This window comes from Chlorocebus sabaeus, chromosome 23 (assembly GCF_047675955.1).
Source record: "Chlorocebus sabaeus isolate Y175 chromosome 23, mChlSab1.0.hap1, whole genome shotgun sequence".
Classification (NCBI taxonomy): Eukaryota; Metazoa; Chordata; class Mammalia; order Primates; family Cercopithecidae; genus Chlorocebus; species Chlorocebus sabaeus.
In genome coordinates, this window is record NC_132926.1 from 32,376,306 (window position 1) to 32,394,861 (window position 18,556).

The following is an 18,556-nucleotide window of genomic DNA, read 5'->3' on the forward strand; positions in this document are numbered from 1 at the left end:
GCCATTCATTGCCTTGCCAGGGAAGGCCCGACAGCACTTTCTCAGAGGCTTTTTTGTTTTTAAAACTCCCATGTTGGTAGAAAAGCCACACATTGCCCAGCGTCAAGGACTTTCTCGCCAATCACTATATCCTCACAACAGTCTTCTGGCTGGCAAGAAACTTAGGTGAGAAAGGGCCTCACCTGAGATATCTAGCCTCCTTTTCAAAAGCATATTGTCCCAGAAATTCCTTCATCACAGGTCGCTCACAGAGTCTCACCCTCATGGAGGAATTTGAAGTTCCTCTGGCCAGTGGGAAAATGTGAAGTTCTTAACTGAGATTAAAAGTCCTGGCCTGGGTGTGGTGGCTCATGCCTGTAATCCCAGCAGTAGAAGGCTGAGGCCAGAGGATCACTTGAGTCTAGGAGTTTGAGAACAGCCTGGGCAACATAGGGAGATCCCATCTTTACAAAAAATACCAAAAAAAAAAAAAAAATTAGCCAGGGGTTATGGTGCACACTCATGGTCCCAGCTACGTTGGAGGCTAAGATGGGAGCATCACTTGAGCCCAGGAGGTTGAGGCTGTAGTGAGCTGTGATCATCACTGCCCTCCAGCCTGAGACCCCATCTCAAAAAAAAAAAAAAAAGCCCTCAAAAAGCCTGAGGTGCTAGATGATCTTGTGCCATTTGCTTCTCTTCTCTGAGGCTATTTTCTTATCTATAAACTGAAGGAGCAGCCTGGCCTGGTGGCTCACGCCTGTAATCCCAGCACTTTGGGAGGCCGAGGCAGGTGGATCACCTGAAGTCAGGAGTTCGAGAGCAGCCTGGCCAACATAGTGAAACCCCATCTCTACTAAAAATACACAAATTAGCTAGGCATGGTGGCAGGCGCCTGTAATCCCAGCTTCTCAGGAGGCTGAGGCAGGAGAATCGCTTGAACCCGGGAGGCAGAGGTTGCAGTGAGCCTGAGGATAAGAGCGAAACTTCATCTCAAAAAAAAAAAAAAAAAAAAAAAATGAAGGAGTGGTCGGTTGGACGCACTCTAGCCTGGGGACAAGAGCAAGCCTTCTTCTCAAAAGAAAAAAAAAAAAAAGAAGGAGCAGACCAAGCGCAGTGGCTCACACCTGTAATCCCAGCACTTTGGGAGGCTGAGGCAGGCTGATCACGAAGTCAGGAGATCTAGACCATCCTGACTAACAGGGTGAAACCCCATCTCTACTAAAAATTAAAAAAAAATTAGCTGGGTGTGGTGGTACCTGCCTATAATCCCAGCTACTAGGGAGGCTGAGGCAGGAGAATTGCTTGAACCCAGGAGGCAGAGGTTGCAGTGAGCTAAGACTGTGCCATTGCACTCTAGCCTGGTCAACAGAGCAAGACTCTGTCTCAAAAAAAAAAAAGAAAAAAGAAGGAGCTAGCCTAGATGAACCTCTGCAGAGTCCTGCATCCCAAATGTTATGGCAGTTTATAGACATCAACCAAAACTTAGAGCTTTTCTGTTCTAAGCATGTGCCCAGTGCCTGAGTTTATAGCATCTCTCATCCTTCCAGCAACCCTCCATAGGGTAAATCATGATGTCCATTTTATGACTGAAGAAACAAAAGTTTAAAGGGGGTTAAAGTGATTGGCCCCGGACTACATAGAGTCAACAGCTCAGATGTGAACCCAGGTGTGTACACAGTCCAAGCTACAGACACTGGAAAGGGAGGGTGAAAAATCTCATAGCATCTAACCTCCCCATGAAAGCTAGAAGGGCAGCACATTTCCTGTTTGGTAACTTCCAAGTGAAGGGCAATAATAATGCCAAGCTTGGACATTGTGTGGCTTGACTCCTATCTTCTCTGCCTTTTTTTTTATCAGCCTCACCTCCCTCAAGATGAGTGAAAGTGAACCTTGTGCATACCTAGTGTAAAGCGCAGAGATCGCCAGGCTCCATGGAAATGGCTACAGCAAAATGAACCTGTTTGACTTGAATATTTTAGTCACTACCGACAAACGCTCAAAAGTCGAAACATCAGCATTTTTTCCTTTCCGATAGCAAGATAATGCTTTATTCAGACACTACATACGGCTGTGGTTCTCAAACTCTGGAGGGCGTGACAGTCACTTGGGCTCTATCGCCAGAGATTCCAATTCAGGAGGTCTGGGGTGGGCCCAGGAATCTGTGCTTAATAGGCTCCCTTAGGTGACTCTACTGTAGGAGATGAGACACCATTCAGCAGATATGTAGTGAGCAGCTACTATGTGCCACCCACTGCGCTAGATGCCATGGATAAATTGGTGAATACAACAGCCGCCATCTCTGCCCACATTCTGTTCAACACAACTGCTTAGTAAATTTGTGTTGAATGAGGGAGGGAGGTAGGACATGGGTCTTGATAAACGCAGAGGCTTCCTGCCAGCCACCCACGATTCTGTGATTCTGTGACCCAGGCCAGGGAGCCAGATGCTCATCTATTTCCCAGCTTCTGTCCAGGAGGCAGGGACTCAGGCCAAGAGGAACTAAAAAGCTGCCTGCTTTGTATTGTTGATGCTGAAAACCATCTCCACCTCCCATCGAATGATAGAACTTTAGAACTGTGGAGGAGCAGTGGAAAGGTGTTTTCCACCAGCTTCTCTGTATAGGTAGAGGAATGTGGCTGAGGTCACACGGCCCTTTAGTGGCAGAGCCAGAACTGGAAGCCAGGGCTTCAGATGGTGTGTGGAGTGCTCAGGTGGCTTCCATAGGATGAACTTCTCCTCAGGGCTGATCCTTTAGAACAACATCAGCTAGATGGTAGCATTTGAGGGTCTCAGAGTCAATGATTGGGGCCTTTGACACTTGAAAGCCCATGAAGCAAGGCTCTTCTTTGTGTTTAGCAATGCTCTCTTCTTCCTGTAGGTTAACCTATGAACTCACCAATGCATTTGGGGGAAATAGCTAGCAGATCACTTTCTGTTTCATAGGCTACAAGTGATTAAAGCGCTTTCAAATCAGCAGGTAAGGGGCATTAGCAGCTATAATGTCAGTTATTACTGTTTCCCAGTTTTGCAAGAGCCCCATAAATCCTCCTCCTTCATCCTCCTCAGCCCCATAAATGACTGCACAGAGCATGGGAGCAACAAAATTAGATAGGGATAGAAAAGTGTGCTTTTTCCTTATCTACTCACGGAGCAAAAGATCCTAGACAGGACCCTCCTTATGCCCATTTAATAGATGGATAAACAAAGGCCCAGAGATGAGAGTTCTTTCTTTTCTAGAGAGATACAAATTCTATCAGGTTATTATTTAAATATATATATATACATTTTACATATATATATACACACACACATTAGAATGATGTATATTTGTGTCAGAACAGCAACATTTAAAGAGACAGTCACCTGACATTAAAGGGCAACATAGTTTATATTATTTCTAAACTAAATGTAGGGCACCTATGAAATAAGACAAGCAGATGGAAAGAATACCTGGGTACCTGTTGTTCTTTATACCTTGTGTCTTACCGGCTTTGGGATCTTGGGAAAACCACTTCTTGGTAAGGGTCATCCTATCTGTTGTACCTGACCTAGAGTTTTTTCAATTATATATTTTTATTATATATATTATATATAAATTTTATATTTTAATTATATATTTTTATTTAGAGACAAGGTTTCATTCTGTCACACAGACTGAAGTGTGCTGATGTGATCATAGCTCACCGCAGCTTCAAGTTCCTGTGCTTAAGTGATCCTCCCTGCTTAGCCTCCCAAGTAGTAAGGACAGTAGACATACCACCTTGTCCAGCTAACTTATTTATGTTTTTGTAGAGACAGGGTCTCCTTCTGTTGCCCAGGCTGGTCTCAACTGACCTAAAGTTTTGTGTGGATCAAATTCAGTTTACACAGGACTGTGAACTTTACATTCATCATCCTAAGTCATCAATAATGCTCCTTTGGCGAATTTATCCTGAGTGATCCAAAAGATAGGAAAATGACAGCATGATGTTTATTCATCCTTTGATCAACAGATATTTTTAGATTCTATTGGGTACCAGGTACCATGCTACAGGTCCACAAATGGTGACTACGATGCAATCTTACTGTCATGTAACTCACAGCTCTGATCTCTACAATGTGCATGGGAGCACTGCATGTCACCATGCAACTTGGTAGTGTGTAATGAGTCCTTCAGTGAAGAAAGTTGGGGACTGGAGACTGGAGGGGTTGAGGGACAAGTTAGGAGTTGGAAAAGGAGTCTAGGGGAGCGGGGGTTCCCGAACCAAGGTAACAGAAGTAGCAGGAAGGAAATGGAGGAAGGATGGGTTAAAGCCTTATTTTAGAGTGGGAATCCATTGGCTTTGGCAATAGGTTAGAAGTGGTGAGGGAATAAAAAGAAAGGATCAGGACACACAGTTTCTGACTGTGTGGATGGTGATCTTAGAAGAAAGGTAGCTCAGAGGAAAGTTTCCTAAGGGAAGCTTTTCAGGTGACTTAGGAACATCCAAAGGAAAACACCCCGGGGGAGCACATTGGTGCCAAGCAAAAACTTGGAAATAACTTCAACATCCAGCAAGGCAGAACAGTTCAATTCCACACCTAGCGACAGACAGACAGAAACTCACATACATGCACGGAGAACCATTCACCTCAGTACTGTTCATTATGATAAAAATATAGGGTACTGGAAAAATGAACTGCGGTGAGATCTCACAATGGAATATTAGATAATAGTGAAAATAAATAACATCTCCATGATTCCACACAGATACCTCTCAAAAAGAGTGAGTAAGACAAACAAGCAGCCTAGGGATACATACAGTATGATGCCATTTATGCAATATTTTAAAGCATGTAACAATACTCCATAATATTGGTCAACGCATGTATACAAAGTAAAAGCATAAACATGGGACAATGAAGACACAGATCAATGTTAGGAAAGTGAGAGGAGATGGGGAACTAGGGCTGGCTGCCCGGGTGTGTCACCCGTACAGTAGCATTGAGATCTGTACTCGGAAGGGCTCTATGCTTGGTTTAATGCTCTGCTGTTGCTGTCTTTAAATTCATAATGATTTTTGAATAATGCATTTTCATTTTGCACTGGGCCCTGAAAACTATATAGTCCATCCTGGGTGGACTTGAGTACATCATGCAGAAGAAAACTCCAACTGTACCTGTAAATATATCTTTATTTTTTTAAGAGACAGGGTCTCACTATGTTGCCCAGAATGGAAAGCCATAGCTATTCACAGATGCCATCCCTCAACTAATCAGCACAGGAATTTTGACCTGCTCCATTTCCAACCTGGGCTGGTTCACCCCACATTAGGCAACCTGGTGGTCCTCCGCTCCCAGGAGATTATCATATTGATCCCAAACTTAGTACAGATACCTAATCAGCATAGCACACCACAGCCTAAAATTCCTGGGCTCAAGCGATCCTCCCGCCTCAGCCTCCCAAATGAGTAGCTGGAACTATAGGCACACACCATTATGCCAAGCTTAGAAATATTTTTTAAATATCAATATTTGTTAAATATGTGTGGTATATTGTTTCTTGAGATTTTCTGTATGATTAAAATATTTCATGATACAAAAACTATGAAGGTGTAGTGGTTTACTTACTTGATGAAATACTCTGCAGAAGGTAGAAAGCTATATAAAAGAAATGTGTAACATTGTCTTCTGAATTCAACTCCTTAAAAATGGAAAAAAATTACATTGAGTGAAAAAAGATGATAAAATGTATATAAAAAGGTTACAGCTGTATGCATAAATGTACACATGAAGTGTGTATGTTAGAATGACATTAAGCAATGTGAATAAATGAGACATGATTAGGGTGGCAGAAAGAATTTCTTTTATTAATAATATTGTCATTTGTGCTGTTACAATTTTGTCTTTATAATAAATAAAATATAACTTACTAGCTTCTTTCTAAATAAAAACTAACCCCTCTGATAGCTATGTTGCAAATGTGTTATTTAAGTAACAGATATATATTGGAACACGGACATTTTGGAGACCCAAGCAAGGGGTAACTACGACGGTGGAACTTCAGGACTCCGCACCAAAATGAGCTCTGAACTGGGAGTCAGGGTGGAGTTCCACTCTGGCTGGCACTGAACCCACAGTTGGATGAATCTTCTGTCCACTCTGAGGTTCACAATCCCACTCTGCACAGTGATGGACTTGAACTGGATCATTTGTCCCAAATCTGTTGCAGATGGGCATCTCCCCAGGGCCTCTGCTCTGACTATGAAATGCTCTGATTCCCTCTCCCATTTGTGGGAGAAGTCACCTGGGCCATGTGTAGTTTGGCAGCAGAGGTGGTTGGGGTCAGGATGTTGAGAGGAGAATCCAGGTCAGTAGGCCACCCCGAGAGCATTTTACATGGGGTAGAATCTCCTTGGCTTCTAGAGCACCCAGGAGGACTGCAGAATCCCAGGGAGCGGGCATGGCATCACAGGCACGGAAAGGTACAGACAGCATGACATGGCATCATGGGCACAGCATCATGGATGCAGCAGAGCATCATGGGCACAGATCTTAGGTATAGCAGAATATCACAGTCACAGCCCTGGTTTCCTCAGCTTCCCCAAGAATCCTGACAGACATCTGAGGGGGAAAATCATAAAAGGAATATTCTCCCTTCTGTCAGAGTTGTTTTATTATTTCATTTTAAAATTAGAAATTATTTTAAATTACACAAGTAACACAACTATTTTATCCTTGTATAAAAATTGGAGACAACAGAGAAAGGACAAAGCTCTGTGACCATTCCCTGGCTAGAGGTACCCACTATGAGCGTTTCATGAGTGGACTTCTAGAACTTTTTATTGATTTACACTCATTTATGTTCATAGAGAAACTCAAGGTTTTGTTTGGGAGATTTTGTTTTTATGAGAACAGCATCTTTTTTTTTTTTTTTTTTTGAGACGGAGTTTCACTCTTGTTGCCCAGGCTGGAGTGCAATGGCACAATCTGGGCTCACTGCAACCTCTGCCTCCTGGGTTCAAGCGATTCTCCTGCCTCAGCCTCCCTAGTAGCTGGGATTACAGGCACCTGCCAGCATGCCCAACTAACTTTTTATATTTTTATAGAGATGTGGTTTCACTATGTTGGCCACGCTGGTCTCGAACTCCTGACCTCAGGCGATCCACCCTCCTCGGCCTCCCAAAGTTCTGGGATTACAGGCATGAGCCACCACGCTCAGCTGAGAACAGCATCTTAATGTGATTACTATTTTGTAATTTCCTTCTTAGAGTGTCTTGGAAGTCTTCCCATATCAGTACATATAGATCTACCTTCTTCCTTTACATTGCTGCGTGGTTTTCCCCATGTGAGTGTGCCACAAACTTGATTTGTAACTATTAGTCCATAATGATTCTAGACTTGCATTCTCCATTTGGTTGTGTGGTCCTGATTGGATCACTAAAGAATATGCAAAGCTGGGGATAATTTGTTAATAAAATGATGACAATGGATGAGTTCTTTCATTCATTTAAACAATAAAAGCCTATGGAATGCTTACTTTGAGTCTTCATCTTTTAATACACAATTGAGCCAGATCTACCTACATGAGTTCAGTGAATAACATTAATCATGTTGCTACATTGTTTGAAATTCATTCATCATTCCTTCATGGGCAACCTACTTTGGGGCAGGCATTCTGCCAAGCTTCCTGGGACTATAATAGTTGTGACTCCTTTGGTTGCAATGAACAGAAAACCCTACGCAAACTGGCTTTAACAGATAATATATGGGCTTACATAATTAACACACTAAAGGGAGGGATGTTGTCAGAAAGATGTGGATGTTCATTTCTCAGCTCTGCTTTCCTCTGTGTTGGCTTGATTCTGAGTCAGGTTCTTTCCTGGTGACAGCGAGGTGACATGTTGCAGGCTAAACCCAAACCTCTTAGCAAGCCCCGCGGAAGAAATTCTCCCAGTTGTCCAGCAAAAGTCCTGGATTAATTCTGTTTTCTTTTTCTTTCTTTCTTTCTTTTTTTCTTTTTTTTTTTTTTGAGACGGAGTCTTGCTCTGTCGCCAGGCTGGAGTGCAGTGGCACGATCTTGGCTCACTGCAACCTCTGCCTCCTGTGTTCAAGCGATTCTCCTGCCTCAGCCTACAAAGTAGCTGGGACTACAGGCGCATATTACCATGCCCAGCTAATTTATGTGTTTTTAGTAGAGACAGGATTTTACCATGTTGGCCAGGATGGTCTCGATCTCTTGACCTCATGATTCGCCTGCCTGGGCCTCCCAAAGTGCTGGGATTACAGGCATGAGCCACCATGCCAGGCTGAATTTTGATTTCATCCGTTTGATTCAAAACTCTTATCCAGTTCTTGCTCTGATTAACCAGTATTGGGTTACATGGCTACCTCGGAATCCGGGAGCCAAGTAGTTTGATATCAAACCCCCAAACCAGGGCTTCTTAGTAAGGAACCATTAATTTGGGTGAGAGAAAAAAAAAAATCTCTCTTTTCACTAATCTCTAACTGAAATTTAGCTTTTTTTTTTTTTCTCCTGTTATAAATGTAGCCAACGAATCATGGTACTATTAAAATTACCAGCCTGGCAACATAGTAAGACTTCATCTCTACAGAAAAAGTAAATTAGCCAGGCATAGAAGTCCCAACTACTCAGGAGGCTGTGGTGGGAGAATGGCTTGAGCCCAGGAGGTCGAGGCTCCAGTGAGCCACAATCACACCTGCACTCCAGCCTGGGCAATAGAGCAATAGTTTGTGTAAAAATAATTACCTATAACTTTGTCACCAATAGAGATCACAGATATTTCATATCACATCACAATTGTCACAGGTATCTTAAAATATCACTTATGTTCAGCACTAGTTAGAAATTATTCTAGTTATTAGGCCAAGTAGTGCTTGTTTTTTATTGTGCTAATCAAGAAGTACAAATATCTCTATGTGAAAAATCTGTTTTCCTAATAATTTCATAACTATTTCAATATAATTGGCTTTCTTTAGACCATATGTAGTATATATCATACCATTTTAAAAAATCAATGAAGCCGGGCATGGTGGCTCACACCTGTAATCCCAGCACTTTGGGAGGCCGAGGCAGGCAGATCACCTGAGGTCAATAACTCAAGACCAGCCTGAGCAACATGGTGAAACCCTGTCTCTACTAAAAATACAAAACTTAGCTGGGCATGGTAGCACACGCCTGTAGTCCCAGCTACTTGGGAGGCTGAGGCAGGAGAATCACTTGAACCTGGGAGATGGAGACTGCAGTGAGCCAAGATCACACCACTGCACTCCAGCCTAGGCGACAGAGTGAGACCCTGTCTCAAAAAAAATTAAAATAAAATAAAAGTAAGATATCAATCTGAGGAGGGATCCATGGTCTTCTATGGGCTGCCAGAGGGCTCCCTGGCACAAAAAATGTTTGAATAGAAGGTGAGGAATGGATGTCTCTCCAAAGGGAAAGCAGGTGCCTTACCAAAGGGAAAGGAGAGTGCTGAGCAGGCAGAAACAACAGATGTCCAATCCAAAGGCACACAGAGATGAGTCTGACATGAGCCTGTCCCCCAAGCTAGTTTGACTAGGAGACCCCTGGAGCTGCTGTGGTCAGCCTCTTCATGTTATAGACAGACAACAACTAAGACTCAGGAGCGGCAGGGACTCACCAGAGGTCACTTACTGAGTGGTCGTGTCAGGACCAGGCCAAGGCTCTCTGACTCTAGGCCTGATTATTTTACTCCAGCCTCTTCAGGGTGAGTGGGGAGGGTACAATGAGACCCTATAGTCCAAAAGTTAAACATTGGTATACATGACAGAGGGAAATTTAGAATGTTAAATGCCTATATTAAAAAAGAAGAAAGATCTAGAATCAGTAATCTAACCCTCTACCCAGACACTGGAAAAAGCAAGCAGAAAAGAAGAAATAATAAAAATTTGAACAGAAACCAACAAAATAGAGACTTGAAAAACAATAGAGAAAAATCAACAAAACCAATAATCGGTCCTTTGAAAGATCAACAAAATAAATTAAGAGAACTTTAGTTAGATTGACCAAGAAAAAAGAGAGATGACTGATTACTAAAATAAGAAATAACGCCGGGTGTGGTGGCTCATGACTGTAATCCTAACACTTTGGGAGGCTGATGCAGGCCAATCACCTGAGGTCAGGAGTTTGAGACCAGCCTGACCAACATGGTGAAACCCCGTCTCTACCAAAAATACAAAAATTAGCTAGGTGAGGTGGTGGACGCCTGTAGTCCCAGCTACTCAGGAGGCTGAGGCAGGAGAATTGCTTGAACCCAGGAGGCAGAGGTTGCAGTGAACTGAGATTGTGCCACTGCACTCCAGCCTGGGTGACAGAGCAAGACTACACCTCCAAAAAAAAAGAAATAAAAAAATAAAAGAGGGGTCACTTACAGAAATAAAAGGGATTGTGAGAGAAACTATGAACAACTGAACGGCAATAAATTAGAAAACGCAAATAAAACGAACAAACTCCTAGAAAGGTGCAAACTATTAAAACTGATTCAAGAAGAAATAGAAGTAAAGAGATCAAATTAGAAATAAAAAATTATCCACAAAGAAAAGACCAGACCCAGATGTCTCCACTGACGAATTCTATCAAATATTTGAAGAAGGACTAACACAATTCTTACAACACCTTCCAAAAAAACAGAAGAGGAGGGAACACTTCACACCTCGGTCTGTGAGGCCAGCACTACTTTAATACTAAAACCAGACAAAGTCATCACAAGAAAACTACAGATCAATATCTTTTATGAATATAGATGCAAAAGCAGTACACATGATTACTTAACTACCGAATTAAATATCACAATGGGAAGATGTGCCTAAAGATGTCTCTGATTTCTGAAAGATTCCTAACATCAAAAGCAATAAAAAATCATGGAGATACATCAGATTAAATTTAAGCATAGAAATATAGTGGGTCCATTTTGGAAAAATACGCAAAGATAACTCATAAGGATTTTTTGTTCTGTAAAGCAGAATTAAATAATACATCTTTGGCCAGGCGCAGTGGCTCACGCCTGTAATCCCAGCACTTTGGGAGGCTGAGGCAGGCAGATGACTAGGTCAGGAGTTCGAGACCAGCCTAACCAACATGGTGAATCCTTGTCTCTACTAAAAATATGAAAATTAGCTGGGCATGGTGGCATGCACCTGTAACCCCAGCTACTCGGGAGGCTGAGGCAGGAGAATCGCTTGAACCTGGGAGGTGGAGGTTGCAGCGTGAGATCTCGCCACTGCACTCCAGCCTGGGAGATAGAGTGAGACTCATTCTCAAAAAATAATAATAACAATAATAATAATAATAATACATCTTTGGGTCAGGCACTGTGGCTCATGCATGTAATTCCAGCACTTAGGGAGGCTGAGGAAAGAGGATAGCTTGAGCTTAGGAATTCAAGATTAGCCTGGGCAACACAGCAAAACCTCATCTCTGATTAGAAGTTTAAAATTAAAATTAGGCTGGGCATGGTGGCTCACACCTGTAATCCCAATACTTTGGGAGGCCGAAGCAGGTGGATCACCTGAGGTCAGGAGTTCGAGACCAGTCTGGCCAACATGGTGAAATCCCGTCTCTACTAAGAATACAAAAATTAGCCAGGCGTGGCCGGGTGTTGTGGCTCAAGCCTGTAATCTCAGCACTTTGGGAGGCTGAGGTGGGTGGATCACCTGAGGTCAGGAGGTCTAGACCAGCCTGGCTAACATAGCGAAATCCCATCTCCACTAAAAATACAAAAAATTAGCTGGGCATGGTGGCAGGTGCCTGTAATCCCAGCTACTAGGGAGGCTGAGGCAGGAGAATCGCTTGAACTCAGGAGGCAGAGGTTGCAGTGAGCCGAGATTGCGCCACTGCACTCCAGCCTGGTGACAGAGTGAGGCTCCATCTCAAACAACAACAAAAAAATTAGTCGGGTGTGGTGGCGCACACCTGTGGTGCCAGCTACTCAGGAAGCTAAGGCTCAAGAATTGCTTGAACCTGGGGGACGGAGGTTGCAGTGAGCAGAGATTGTGCCACTGCACTCCAGCCTGGGCGACAAAGCAAGACTCCGTCTAAAAAAAAAAAAAAAAAAAAAAAAAAAAAATTAAAATTAAAAGAAAAAAAAAAAAAAAAAACTCTGCCCTGCCTTTTTGGAGTTATTTTGAGGATCATTTCAGATAAAGGATGGGAGAATATTTTAAAACCCTCTAGGAGGAAAATAACTGCTGGGGCTCTTCGCAGTTTATAGAACACGACCTGCACCTGAGCTCCATTCTGTTCCCTTTGCCAGTTATCTCTTTCCCCATGGCCTTTGCACTGCTGTTCCCTTAACCTGGCATGTTCTTCCCTCAGCTCCCTTTGTGGCCCACTCTCATTCCTCATCCCTTATCTCAAATTCCACCTCCTCAGAGAGGCCCTTCCTGACTTCCTGATATAAATCAAATTTCTAAAATTATCTTGCTTATTTACTAGGAGAGCAGGAACCTCATTTTGTTATCCCCTGGATCCTCCAGAGTCCAAGACAGTTTCTGCCACATGGAAGGATGCTATTAAGTGAAAAGTGATCCACATTTCTATGAAATAGGTAGCCAGGCCCATTGTACAGATGAGGAAACTGAGACTCCGGGAGGAGAAATGTCTTGCCCCAGCTCCTGTGGCAGGTAGGGTGATCGTATAATCTATTGTCCAAATTGGAAAACTTTTGCCCTGAACAAATACTGAACTGGACAGGACACGTGACAACAGGCATAAACTGAGACAGCAAACAAAGACGCACACGGTTACTCTTCAGAAGGAGAGCCAAACTCGGGCAAGTCTAAGCCATGTTCTTTTCATGATATCCCAAGTTCTGTGAAAAGTCAAGGTCAGCCAGTGAGTTTCCTGCATGCCCCAATCCACAGGGAACACCATCCTGCATGGCTCAGCAGCAGGTGAATGTCATGGCTCTTTGCTGACTTTGTTGTTGCCTGGAAGTCCTGAGGAGCTTCTCCATAGCAGGAAACAAGATTTCCTCCGTCAAAGTAGGTGAAACAATAGAAGGAACAAAATTAAACCTGGATCTCCTTTGTGAAGAAAAAGGAGGTGAGGGAACAAAACTTTTTAGTCACATACTTAATGAGAAGCTCATGAGATGACTTTGTTATGCAAAAGTTGATTTATCTCAGCATAGAGCTCAACATTGTCTGCCCTTTGACCAAATCTCCCTGTCCTTGGGAATTTACCCTAAAAATGAGTGAAAGGAAGAGAAAAAGTTAGCCGGATAAAAACATTCACTGAAGGGGTATGGGGGCGGGAGCTGAGTTTGGAGCCTGGAGGAAGACAGGCCTGTGTTTGAAGCCCTGCTCTGTCACTGTAAAGATGACGGCTAACAGTCCAGCCCATCCCCATGCACACTATTCCTCCAAGCATCAAGGGTAGGGTCTGTTTCCCTCTCCTTGACTTTGGGCTGGTCTTGTGACTTGTTTTGACTAAGAGAATGTAACAGAAATGACACTGTGCCATTTCTGGGGCTAGTTCTTAAGACACCTGGGAGCTTCTGTTTTGGCCCTCTAGGAAGCCAGCCATCACGGAAAGAAGCCCAGCTAATCTGCTGGACAGACCACGTGGAGAGAAAGAAAGAGCCCCTGGAAGGTGAGAGACCACAAAGGGAGAGAAACCCAACCAGCCTCCAGCCATTTCAGCCTCCTCAGCTGAGACACCAGGCACCTGAATGAACTCATCTTGGATCCTCCAGTTCCACTGAAACCACTCTCGTCAGTACCACATGGACCAAAGATGAACCAGCCCCACCAAGCCCTGCCCAAATTGCAGAGTTAAGAACAAATAAATGGATGTTGTTGCTTTAAGCCACTACATCTTGAGGCACTTTGTTATAGGAACACTAGACATTAGCTGCATGAATTTTGGCAACTTATTAAAATAACCTGAGCCTCAGTTTCCTAATCTGTAAAATGGAATTGGTTAGTGCTTACAGGATTGTGACGATGCTCAAAGGCTACATAGTAAACATTTAGTGATTTTGTGGAATATATAAGATGACATGATAATATAACATAATTTCCTGCAGGAGTTGAGTTTCCATGTTACTGGCTAGATTCTACTGAGTAGAATTCTAAGGAACCATAAGAAATCATAAGCATAAGGTTTACATATGAACTTAATTCATTAAATAATCTGAAATAAAATTAAATAAAGAAAAAAATTTTTTAAAGAATGACACAAAGAGAACCATTCTGATTCCAACAATATAAAAAAATCTCTGGATAAATGTTAGAAAGAAATGTGGACAATTAAAACTGTTGGTACATTTGAGTGGTGGACTTAATATAAAAATTTGCTCTTGGGCTTTCCTTAATGTTGGTGTCAGATTCTTAATAATAAATCATGTTAGTTCAATTCCCAAATGGGGATAAAGTTTTGAAAAAATCTGGAGAGATAAAAACAGTGTCTTTGAATTTAGATTTGAGTAAAAATGTTCTCTATTCAAATTTCCTTTAATTTGATCTTCATAAAAAATAATTTTAGTGCAATTATTAAATAGAAAAGCTGGTCATTGTGTAATTTATCGAGTGCTATTATAGGCCCAGCAGGGAGCTAAGTGTTTGCATTCCTTTACCTATTCAAAATCCAGAGCTCAAGGAGAGGGCTTCCTACGCATTTCTTCTTTGATACCTTCCAGCAGCTTTAAGATGTCAGTGCTGTTATTAGCCCCATTTCACAGGCCAGGAAGCTGAGACTCAGAAAAGTTAAGCTGAGGCTGGATGTGGTGGCTCATGCCTGTAATCCTAGCACTTTGGGAGGCTGAAGCGGACAGATACTTGAACCCAGGAGTTCGAGACCACCATCCTGGGCAATATGGCAAAACCCCATCTCTACAAAAAAATACAAAAATTAGCCCGGTGTGGTGGCATGTGCCTGTGGTACCAGCTATTTGGGAGGCTGAGATGGGAGGATTGCTTCAGCCTCGAAGGTGGAGGTTGCAGTGAGCTGAGATTGCACCACTGCACTCCAGCCTGGGCAATGCAGAGAGACCTGGTGAAAAAAAAAGAAAGAGAGGAAGGAAGGAAGGAAGGAAGGAAGGAAGGAAGGAAGGAAGGAAGGAAGGAAGGAAGGAAGGAAGGAAGGAAGGAAGGAAAAGAGAGAAAGAGAGAAAGAAAGAAAAGAAAAAAAAGGTTAAGCTATTTGCCCAATCATTCAGCTTGAGACCAGCAGAGCTGAGATTTGAACCCGGGTCTATGTAGTCTCTCTTCCCACCGTTCCTCACTTTTTTGCCTACAGCAGCACATCTGCTCCAAATGCCTGTGGACTAAATAAACAGGAGTGATCATGCAAGTTAGCACTGAGAGGTAGCACTCTCACAAGGCAACAGCATGGAGTCAGGAGGCCTGGACTTGGATTGTGACTCTCTATGTGGTTATTCCCACTGGACCCCCGTATCCTCATAGGCTAAATGGGGGATTTGGATAGATATTTGGAAAATAACACAAACCATAATCCCTTGGACCTTAATTTTAATTAGTAATTTTACAGTTAGTACTTGAGTCCTCAAATTGTACTAAAAATATGCCAACGGTACAGATATTATTCAAAGTAGCATTTGAACTTAAAGTCCCAAGATTTCACTTCAAAGACGGGTTCTACTTTTGAGTGACTTTGGGCCAGTATTTTTAGCTCTCTGACTCTCAGTTTCAGACAGTAGCAATCCTAACCTCTCTCATTGATCATGTAGACCCAGTGAGATAACCCATGTGAAGGAGCTGAGCACCGAATAAATACCTATGTCTTAAATAAAAGACATTATAATGAATCATCCCTGTAAAATTATACAATATACAATTACCATAAATCTGTTTTTGTGTTTTCTAATCACTTGGCAATTCTTTGATAGGTAGTATATATATATATATATAGAGAGAGAGAGAGAGAGTTAGATAAGTAGTTTTTTTAAATATAAGTTTCCACAAGGAAAGGAAATGAACTTTTGTTCTCACTTTGTAAGATCCTTGAGACAGGGACAATGTCTGTCTGGTTTATAGCCATCCTCCCCAGGCCAGCACAGCATCTGGTCCATGTTAGGTGCTCACTGAGTATGTGATGAATGAGTGACAACATGTCCGTACCTCTGTGATGCCACAGTTCAGAGCCAGGGTGGACGTTCCCATAAACATTCCTCACACTCTACCACCTGCCAGCACCGTTGACTAGGTAGAGTACTCTTCCTCATTTTTTCCCTGTATCCTGGGCTTACCTCTATGAATACACTAAAACCTTTAAAGAGAAATGTTTCTCTTTTAAGTATGTTTCCCCCCATGAGACTCTAAACAAATCAAGATCAAGGATGGATCTTAATCGTCTTGGGCTCATCAGACCTCATAGTAAATGACATAGAGTAAGTCATCTGTAAATATTTGTTAAACTGAATTGAATCAATAGACAGAGTTTGGAGATCTCTAACAGCAGAAAGTACGGCCTTGAAGTTACACCTATTTTATAGGAATAGCAAATAAGCACATGGAAAATGCTCTATATCATTAGTCGTTGAGGGAATATATGAGAAAATCACAATATGAAAGCACTACACATTCCCTATGGTGACTAAAATGTTAAAACTGACAATACCAAGTGTTTGCAATGTTGTGGAACAACTGGAACTCTCATACCATATTGCCAGGAATGCAAACCAGTATAACCACTTTGGAAAATAGTTTGGCAGTTTTTTCCTAATAAAATTAAACATATATCTTCCGTATTACCCAGAAATCCCATCCTAGGTATTTATATAAGATAAATGAAAAAAAATATGTCCACTCAAGGATGTATATGTGAATTTTCACAGTAGCTCAGTTAACAATAGCCAAAACTGGAAACCACACAAATGTCCTTCAACTGGTGAATGAATAAGCAAATTGTGATATGTCCATTTATTGGAATACTACTCAGCAATAAAAAGGAACAAACTACTGACACAACAGCGTAGATGAATCTCAAATACATTATACTAAGTAAACTATTCTCAATTCAAGACCACATAGTACATGATTCCATTCAAATGAAGTTTTAGAAAATGCAAAATTACAAGGACGGAAAGTAGAGACCAGAAGTGGGGAGAAGAGACAAACTGCAAGGGAATACAAACAAACTTTGTGGCACAATGGAAGTGTTAGACAGGGTCTTACTCTGTTGCCCAGGCTGGAGTGCAGTGACACAATCATAGCTCACTGCAGCCTCTGACTCCTGGGTCCAAGCAGTCCTCAGCCTCCTGAGTAGCTGAGATTATAGGTGCAAACTATCATGCTCAGCTCTATGATGGAAATACGCTAAAATGGCATAGTGGTGGTAGTTATAGGACTGTATATGTTTGTCAAACTCATTGAACTTTATAGTTAAATGGGTGTATGTAAGTTATACTTCAATAAAGCTGATTTTAAAAATATATGTTTACTCTTTTGTTTAAATGACTTTTTGAGGTAGTGAATATTCTGTCCCTGGAGAATTCCGAAGACAAGCTGAACGGGTTTCTGTCAAGCATGTTGTAGAGAGCATTCCTGAGTTGGGCACAAGTCCAGAATAGATGGCCTTTAGAGGTTATGGAATTTAGAGTTTTGGAATTTAGGCTTAAAATCAGTATTATGCACAGTAGAAAGAACAATGGTCCAGGAGTCAAGAGTCATTCATTCATTTACTTGTTCATTGTTTACTAAACACCTACCATGTGCCTGACACAGCTCAATGATATTGAGTTAAGTTGGTTTGAGATGGGTTTCTTTTTTCTTTTCTCTCTTTTTTTTTTTTTTTTTTTTTTTTTTTTTGAGACGGAGTCTTGCTCTGTCGCCCAGGCTGGAGTGCAGTGGCGCGATCTCAGCTCACTGCAAGCTCCCCCTCCTGGGTTCATGCCATTCTCCTGCCTCAGCCTCCCCAGTAGCTGGGACTGCAGGCGCCCGCCACCACGCCCGGCTAATTTTTTTTTTTTTTTTGTATTTTTTAGTAGAGACGGGGTTTCACTGTGTTAGCCAGGATGGTCTCGATCTCCTGACCTCGTGATCCGCCCGTCTCGGCCTCCCAAAGTGCTGGGATTACAAGCTTGAGCCACCGCGCCCAGCCGAGATGGGTTTCTATGCAATCACATCTAAAAAATCCTAACCAATACAAGCCCAGAACTAGGTATTAAATTGGGGGATACTGACTTTAAGCACCAAAAGTGGAGGTCAATGAGAGGCTTGAGGAGTCAGGGAGACCACCCACTTACCTCCACTGCCACAATCTTGGTCCAGGCTGTCGCCTCCTCTCACCTGGACAGTTACAGCAGCCTTCTCACTGCTCTCCCTGAGTCTACTTAACTGCCTTGGGTGCATTCTATACACAGAAACCAGAGGGTTTCAGTGGCCACCTGAAATCCAGATATGACCCCATTGCCTTCCTGCCTAAAAATTCTTCCATGGTGTCTCACTGCCCCAGATTTAAGTCCAGATTCCTCAACATAGCTGAAAGAACCTTTAGTGACATAGCTCTGGATTGAAAGGAGACCAGCTAGGGAAGTGCTGTGGCATCCCTGCAGGCCAGAGTGGGGAGGAGTGGGAAAGGATGAAATGGAGAGATGTTTAGGAAGTAAAACCATTT